Below are 8,938 nucleotides of genomic sequence, written 5' to 3'. Positions count from 1 at the left end.
ACTCAGGCGAGTGTGAGGAGGAGGGCGCTGGGGGGTGGGGGGGCTCCCGGGCAGCCGTGGGAGGGGGGGCTCGCAGGAGGCTCTGCCAGGCTGCTTCTGCCTTTTCTTCCCACTTCCCAGATTCCCTCCAGAGACCTTGCGCTGGCTTTACCCTGGTTTTTATAAGACGCGGCTGGAAGGAAGGGAACGATCACATAAGCACGTAAACACGGGCACACAGGCAACTTCGTCCCACTCCTGCTTATCCTAGTGAACCCTGGGAACCCCCTTCAGTGTCCAAACTGTCCGCCGGGGGTTGGCACCCAAGCCACGGGCAGCCGTGCCGGGGCGCAGGGGCAAGGCTGTGTTTACAGAAGGTCTCTGCGCTCTATAAGACCAGGCTTCCCAGCCACACCCGCGTAGGGGCCGCCCGAACGACAGAGGAGGACACGAAATGCAATGCAAGCAAGCAGCCCCCTCTGCCCAGCAGTCCCCCTGCTGACAGACTGGGGCGCATGCCGTCTCCTTTCCGAAACGTTCTCTGCACGCCTAAGCCCTTACGGGAAAGCCTTCTGGTGTGACGTCTGTGTGGGCACAGAGGGACCCTCCTCTGGCTTTTCAAAGGGCCACGCACAGATGCCGTGCCAGACGCTGGCTTACAACCACTCGGCATCATTTGGTAAAGTGGAAACTCTCGGGGAGCAGCAGCCTCACCCCACGGCCGGCCCCGATTTCCTCCCGACCCACCACTCCCGAGCAGCCACGTTCCCGCAGCCGCCACCCAAACAGTCTGGATGTCCCCCCACCGGGGGGTGCGGGCGCGTGAATCGTGGTGCGTTCACACAGTAGAATACTACGCAGCAAAGCACAGTGCGCGCATCACAAGCTCGTGCGGCCGCGTGAACACAGTTCCCGGAGACACAGGGGAACAATGACTTTCAGAGGCTTGTCCACGTCCATGTAAGGAAACTGTCTGCAGAATTCGGGAGAGTCAAGGACAGGGGGCCGGGCTGGGGCCGGGGAGCAGGAGGGAGGGCTCTGGACGCCAAGCCCGTCTGCTTCTGGCCCGGCTGCTGGTTCGGGGCGTCATGGCTTTGAAGTTCTTCACAAAGCTGTGCTTTGAGTTTCGTGCCCTTTTCAGCCCGTGTGCTGGGTCCCACCGTGGAAAGAGGCAAAGGCTTCTGCAAGGAGCTGCAGAGAGCAGCCGCGCTGACCCCCGGAAGGCGGCATGGGGGTCATTCCCACCATCGTGCCGATAAGCTCATGACCACTCGAGGGCTTGATATCTGTCAACGGGTTTCGTCCCCACAATAGTTCTGAAGAGGAGCTTTTACGACCCGCCTCCCACACCTACGGAGCCCAGAGCAGAGAGGTCTGACGGGGTTACCTGGAAGGGGCGGTTCACGCACCTCTCCTGGAGAGCAGAGCACCTGGGGGGTTTACTTCAAGAACGACCACAGGTGACCCAGAAAGCAGTATAGACGGTCTCGGGGCTCCAGGTGGCAGGACCTGGCCTCCCCTGCCTGTCCCCAGCCCGGGTGCCAAATGGCAGGGCCACCAGGGGCCCGAGGCTATCCCGGGGCGGGGGTGGGGGTGGGGCGCCCCTCCTCGGTGCTACAAGCAGGTTGTAAAGCACGTTGGGAGCCCGTTTACACCCGGGCAGTGAATTGCACCCTCGAGGCGGTTCGTGACCCCGTGAATTGCCCTGAGGTGGGAGGCAGCCGGGAGGCCCGGGAACAATGCTGGCTGGTTCATGGGGGGCTATTACCCTCCAGAGGTGCAGCATTCCACAGGGCTATGGCCCCTGGGGGCTTCCCCGAGGGAGGACCTGCCCAGGAGAGTGGGCGGTTGTAGGCCCCCCCCCCCACAGGGCTGCAGGACGCTGAGGGGTGCATGGACTGGGAGCCTCGTGGGGGACAGGGCCCCTTCCCAGGCGCTCGCGCCGATGCTCCGCAGGCCCCCAGCGAAGGGCACGGAGCTTTCAGAGCACACACATCAGACGGGCCACATCAAGCACGGACACCTTCCAGGTGTCGTGGGCCCCGGCCTCCGAGAGTTTGAGAGGCTGAGGTAACCGAGCAGGCACCGGCTTCCACCTGCTCCGCCTGCCCCTCCAGCAGACCCACCTCTGGCAGCGCCCCGATGCCACAGGCGGCTGCAGGAACCAACCTCGTGCTACGGGGCACTTACGTGTGCGCCCCGGCGGTCCCGGCATCTACGGAATGGAGGGAGCTTCAAAATGCGTGTTTCCGAGGGGGAAACTGAGGCCCAGAGCGCAAGCCTGGCGCCCCCCACCCTACCCCGAGGCCATATCTATGTTGCCGCTGAAAAGGACTTGGGACCAAGCCCTCTCCTCTCACCGGGGCTGGCTGGTCCCGGAGCTTAGAAAGCATTTTAGTGCCACTGAGAAGAAGTCTCATGTTTCCCCCTTGCTCTGACCAGATGCAACCCTGCATCCTGGCACACGGCTTGGTGGGCAGGCTAGACTTCAGTCAGGAGGAGCCCTTGTGCAGGGCACAACCTGCACAACTGTCCAAGGCAGTCCTACCCGGACCCATGCACGAGATGCACCCTCACACGTGTGTGTGCCCTTCTCTGAGCAGCCTGATATCACTTTCACCAGATTCTCAAAGGGGTCTGTGACTTCCTCAAGGGAGAAGGAGGCCGGAACAGTGGGGTCTGTGTGTGGGGCTGGGCTCGGGGTTGGGGAGATACCGCAGCGCAGACCCCCAGAGCGGGGATGCTCTCCCTCCCGCTGCAGAAACATCACGGTCCCGTGTCAGGGTACCCTCAGGGCAGCATAGCAGAATCACAGACACTGGGGTCTCCCGTCGTTTGGGGACCTGGGTGTGCTCACCTGCCAGGTCCAACAGCAAGGAAGACGGGTGGAACCAGCAGTGGCACCTGCCTCCTGCCAGCTGAGCCTCGCAGTCAGGAGGCCACTGTGGTCCTGGCTGAGCGGGTCTATGGGGGTCTGTGGACACCAGGAGCCAACGAGGAAACAGTGACCAGCAGAATGCTGGCCCCGGCGGGACGTTCTGGAAGCCCCAGGCACGTGAAGGCCCTCTCTCTGCACGCCGCCGGGTGGCCCCTGAGGGCCTCGGCTCTGAATCACCAGGGTCCAGTTTAAGAGCTGAAGGTCAGAGGCTGCCCAGGCACCCAGGCTGGCACAGAGGGCTGACCTCTGGGTGACCAAGTCAAAGGATCCGGGGACCCCAAGGAGGGGCTTCAGACCTCCAGTCGCCATCTGAAATGCTGCTTGGGGCCTGATCCTAATCACCCCTAATTTAGGGGCCAAATGGCCAATTAAGAGGCCGTTTGAGAGTCAGAGAAGCAGAAGATGAACAGAGGAGACAGATGAGACCGTCGCACTGGTCACGGGGCTCAGCAGGGGGAGGGCGGGGCCTCCTCTCCTGGCATCGGGGAGCCTGGAGGAGTGTTATGCCCCTACCTGCGGCTGCCGAGGGCGACTGTGGGCCCCCTGCACCCCGATTCCCTGGGGCTCACCGTGCCCCGAATGCCAGCAGGGGCTTTCTTCCCGAGTCTCTGTAGGGTCATGTCATCCGGACACCCGAGAGGGCCCTCTAGGACGCGCCTGCCGGCCTGGGGCTCCCCTCGCTCACAGGGAACAAAGCAGAGGCCTTTGGAACGTAGCTTCAACTCTAGCATGTGCCCGTGTGAGACTGTGCCAGGATGCAGGTATGTGTGGGAGTGCGAGTCCACAGCCGTGTGCCCGTGTGTGACTGTGCCGGGCTGCGGGTGTGTGTGGGAGTACGCATCCACGCCCGTGTGTCTGCGTGCGTGTGCCCGCGTGTAACTGCGCTGGGATATGGGTGTGTGCAGGAGTGTGAGTCCACGCCCGTCTGCCCGCGTGTGACTGTGCCGGGGTGCGGGTGTGTGCGGGAGTGCGAGTCCACAGCCGTGTGTCTGCGTGCGTGTGCCTGCGTGAGACATGGAGTGTGACGGGTGTGAGTGTGAGGATGGCCTGGGTAAGACTGAGTGTGAATGTGCACACACACTCATGTGTTGTAGAACCAGAAGACACAAACAATACACAGTATGTGCCACACACAGGCGGGGCCACCCCCCATACCTAGCGCCTCCCAACAATCGTGTTGCCGCCGGACACCCTGTGCCCGGGACTCGGCTGGCAGGGGTTCGTGGGACCGCTGGGCTCCCCGAGGTGGCTCGCGCACACACAGGTGGCCAGGGCTGCAGCTGGGCCCTCCTCACCGCGAGGCCTCTTCCACCCGGGCACTAATCCACCCAAAGGAGTTGCTCCCTCTCCACCGGAGTCCTGCGGGCCTCCAGCTGGGAAACGTTGGGTAGAAAGCGGCAGAAAAGGAGGGAGGTGCCCTAGGGCCCTCGTTGAGTGAGTTCCAGGGAAGCCCAGAAGTTGGGGGTGGGAAGGAGCCAGGGGAGAGGATGTAGGGGAGGTGGGACAGTGGTGGGAGGGCAGACCTCATGCAGTCTTGGAGGCGACGAAAGAGAAAGAGTAGAAAGGATGCTGGCTTTTGCTCTGAGGTCCCCAGGGGTCCAGCCCAAGAGGCATTGGGGGGCTGAGAGAGGGGACCCACAGGGAAGAGGTGCACGTACAGGGGCCGATGGACACTGAGGCTCCGATGGTGGACGGATGGGGAGAGTCTCTCAAGCTAAGGGCTGGGAAGGGGCAGCACACAGGCTCGGGGTCCTGGGGAGGGGCTGGCCTGGGCTGGGGGGGTCCACAGAGACCCCAGCCTCGTGGCACTGCTGTGAAGGACCAGCTGGAGGACTGAGGTCGGGGGCTGGGTGGTGTCTGACGTGGGCACCTCAGAGCAGGCTGCAGCTCGCAGGGCTAGACCAGGGGAGAGGGGCAGGACCGGAGCATGTCCTGCAGCCCATAGCGGGGGATGACGGGATGGCACAAGGTGGGGCTGTCCCCAGGGAACTCAGGGCCTGGGCGGGCTGGGGCACACAGTGAGCCAGCCCTGGGTGCTTCCTGACCGGATGAACGGAGGGACGGGAGAGGGAGCTGGGCACAGGGCAGAGGAAAGAGGATGAGCCCCAGCTCTGCCGCTCTGCAGCCGTCACTCCGGTCACCCACTGAGGGGCTCCCTGGGACGTGGGACTTCCACGCTGAGACCAGGGCGAGTCGGTCAGCCTCTCCGTGTGCTAACCAGTGAGCCTGGCTGCTCTGTGGCTGCAAAGCAGGGATCAGAGCACCTGCTGCCCAGGGCTGCGCGCGTGACCCTCCCGGCAAACACCGTGCCCGCAGGGAAAGGGCCCCGTCTGTCTCCACGCACAGGGAGGACGCCCCAGGCAGGGCTGACAAGATGATTGGCCGGTGGACGCAGCTGGCACCCCTACCCGCACACATATGCACACACGCACCCTTGAGCCCCAAAGGCCCTTCCTTCTGCGGGAGTAGGACAGGGTCTCCCCAACCCACCTTGCTGCTGGGGGGTCTCAAGGCAAAGGCAGCCTGGCCACTGGGTGGGGGCGGGGGGCCTGTGATCAGCCCACGTCCCACAGACTTGGGGATCAGCTGGGGTCCCCCCATCCCAGCCTTTGCCCTGAGCCTTTAGTGGCTTTGTGGTCTTGGGCTGCTCTGTGATTGAAAGTGATTTGTTTTGGCTGAAAGTAATTTGTTTTCCAGGTTAAATTTGATTATATCCTGGGTGGGGGGGCTTCACTTATCCATTACCACAATTACCATAAAGACTCTTCAAAGGGCAGGACCCTCCCCCGAGACCAGCCCATCAGGGCAGAGCAGAGCCCCTGGGATTGCAATAAACTTTCTGATGTTAAGTGGCAGCCGAAGTGTCAGACACATGCGAAGGGGGAGCTGTGGTGGCCTCTGCGGTTTACGACGCCTACAAATGGGGAACCCAGGTCTCCGTGGGGTTTTCCACCCAGCCACCCCCAGCAGACCCTGGAGGCACCACCCAGGAATGGCAGATCACTGACCACTGCTCCCTGGTATCAGGTCCCCAAAGCGGGCAGGCCCTTTGAAACAGGCTCCTGAATTTTCTCAACAACACACTAGACAGGGGTAAGCTGGGCCCATTTCACAGATCAGGAAGCTGAGGCTCAGAGGGGTGCAAGGGCCTGCCCAGGCCCCCCGGAGAGGAAGTGCAAGACAAAAGGACTGAGATCTGTGCCCGGGCGTCTCCTGCTTTTCCGGGAGACCGTGATAGGGATCCCCAGCATGTGGGAGGGGTGCAGGGGGGCAGCTCCCGGGGGCTGGGGAGCAGAGTGTGAGAAGAGCTTCTGAAGCCACTGGGCCTCCGCTGACCAGATGTCTCTGGAGCGGCCAGGGTCCCCGGGAGGAAGGACAGCCACACCAGGCACCGCCTGGACATCGCTCTGCCAGCCAGTCCCCGCCCTCCCCACGGCTCCGAGGCCCCGACCACGCCCCCGTGAGCTCTCCCGCTCCTCCTGCGGAGGCCGGAGGAGGTTCCGAGACGTTCTGCAGAGGTCCGCGGCCCTGGCCTTGGGGCCCCGATTAACTGCCCAAACACCAACAAGGCATCAGGAGACGGGGAGGAAAGGCAAGCCGGACCCCTTCCTCCACTGCACCCGGAGTCCACCCTGTGCCACAGCGCGACAGCCTGGGTGGTGCCAAGAGAAGAATAAGGACCTTTCAGAGGGCTGCTGGCGGGCGCAGCCTCGGTGAAGGAATGCAGAAGACCGGTGACCTTTCGCAGAAGAAATTCTCCCTTCTCGCCCGCCCAAGGCTCTGCTGGCCTCTCCCGCGGCCTTTCCAGGGCTTTCCTTAGAACCACTTCCTTCTCCTCCAAATGGAATGTGGGCGAGGGAAAGGCCTCTCTCTGGGGAGCCCTGACGTCTCGGGACGCCCGGGAACCCTCTCGGGGCCACCCCGCTCGAAGATGAGCTACACCAGCCTCCCGCATCAGCGTCCTGCCCAAAGGGGGAGGTTTGCTCTGTCCAGTGAGGACGTGGTTCTGCGCTCAGCAACCCCCCTTCCCGCCATAAGGAGTGTCTACAGGGAGGGGCGCAGATGGCCTTGGCCATGGGACGGGGAGGGGCCAGACGTACTCAGCGGTGGTGCCCGAGGCAGGACAAAATCACCGTCTCTTCGTCTTCCTGACCGAACGCCTGGGGGTATTTGGGACGGCTGGTGTTTCTGCGATCTCACTCTGACAAAGCGCCCCACAGCCCACTGTCTACTTGTTCCCCCTGGTGCAGTCCCCACGGGGCTCAGCGGGCCGGCTCATTTCCACTCCGCACCGTGGGCTGGGCCACTCCTGGGGGCGCCTCTCCGGAGGAGCCCCGCTGGGGCTGGAACGCTCGGGATGGCTTCACCTACATGGCAGGTGCCTCCCCTGAGCAGGTGGGGAGGCTGCCTGGGCGCCGCTCTCTTGCCGCACGATCCTCCCAGCTGGGCAGCTGGGTCTCGACCTGGTGGCTCCGGGCCCCGAGAGAAGGGCAGTGGAAGCTGGCAGGCGGCGAAGGCCCGGGCCCGGAAGCGGCCTCGGGTCACTTCTACCACATCGTCTTCTTGGTCTGAGCAAGTCCAGGCCAGCCCAGGTACAAGGGAGGGGGAGGGGAGCTCTGGTTCTCGGTGAGAGCCACCCCAGACCGTCCGTGCTTTTGGACTTGTTTCCAAGAAACTTCCATCCTCATGGCTGGTGGCTTATGCTTTTGGCGGGGTTCCCACCTTGCCAGAAGGGCACCCCCTGCTGCCTCCCACTCCTGGGTGCTGGGGAGGCCTCAGAGGGCATGCCCCCACCCCCCCTGCCCCGAGCAAGGGCGTCAGCTGGAGGCTTACCCGGAGGAGCCCGCTACTGTCGGTCCTGGCCCCCGCTGGAAGGTCCAAAGGCCAGAAGAAAGTGGCGCTTGGGAGAATGAAGAGGGCTTAGCCTTAGCGAAGAGGGCCGGCAGGTGGGGTCGAGGTCCATCCCAGCATCACGCGTTTTCCGAAAGGGGCGTTGGGCCCCTGTCTGAGCCTCTGCCCTGAATGGCCTTCAGTTCTGCTTTGGTTTTGCTTTTTTAAGTCTCCAAAATGAGCAAGACTTAATTTCAGAAGTGTGTTTCTGTCTCACGAAAGCGCTGGTCAGGGGGACGGTGGCTTAGCCCCGAGGGACCCCCAGAGGCCTGGCTCCTTCCACCTGGCTGTCCGTACCCCCCCCCTCCCCCGGACATTTCGTCCTCAGCTGTGCATGACAAGACGGAGCAGCCGTCAAACAGTGGGGGGCACACATGGGAGCCAGCCCACACCAAGGACCCCTGCTTCTCCTCGAACACGTCGCGCAGGGTCTCTCTGCTCCTGCTCTGGCCGTGTGGCTCCCTGGGAGGCTGAGCTGGGGGGTGGGGAGGGGTCGTCCTAACCCGGAGGCCACAGGCCCAGCTCAAGGTTGAGAATTCCACTCCCGTAGGGCAGAGCAGGACGACCCATATCGGGCGAGGACGCCTTCTCCCAATGACAGGGTTAAGTGTTTAAAGTTAAGCTACGTCCGCTGACGGGGGTACCAATTAGACCGAAATGCGGCCATCAAAATGTATTTGAAAAATGAATCGTCCTTTCAAGATAGAGCAGTGGGACGATGCGCACGTCCCCGCGGGTCCTCGGGGCAGCATGGCCCATGGTGTCGTTGATGCGTTGCGTGTCAGAAATGAAGGAACTGATGAATTTAATGAATCTGTCGTCTTTCTCTTCCTGGTTCAGAAGCCCCGTGAATTCCATCCGGGGCCCCCGAGGGGAGATCGGATACTGGAGGATGAGACTCACAGTCTCTTCGGGTGGGTCCTTCCCAGAGGGACATTATGAACGAGGACCCATCAACCCTGCTCAGCTCTGGGGCCGTGGAGTCCCAGACTTTTCTATGGGCCACCGAATTTGGGTCCCGGGATGGCCATAACCAGTGGCTGCAAACTTAAAATAACGGAAATGTATTCTCTGACAGTCCTAGAGGCCAGAAGTTCAAAGTCAAGGTACTGGCTAGGCCATGCTCTCTCA

This window comes from Martes martes (genome assembly GCF_963455335.1).
Source record: "Martes martes genome assembly, chromosome: 10".
Classification (NCBI taxonomy): domain Eukaryota; kingdom Metazoa; phylum Chordata; class Mammalia; order Carnivora; family Mustelidae; genus Martes; species Martes martes.
The sequence above is the reverse complement of the archived record's forward strand: the minus strand, read 5'-3'. Positions refer to the sequence as shown.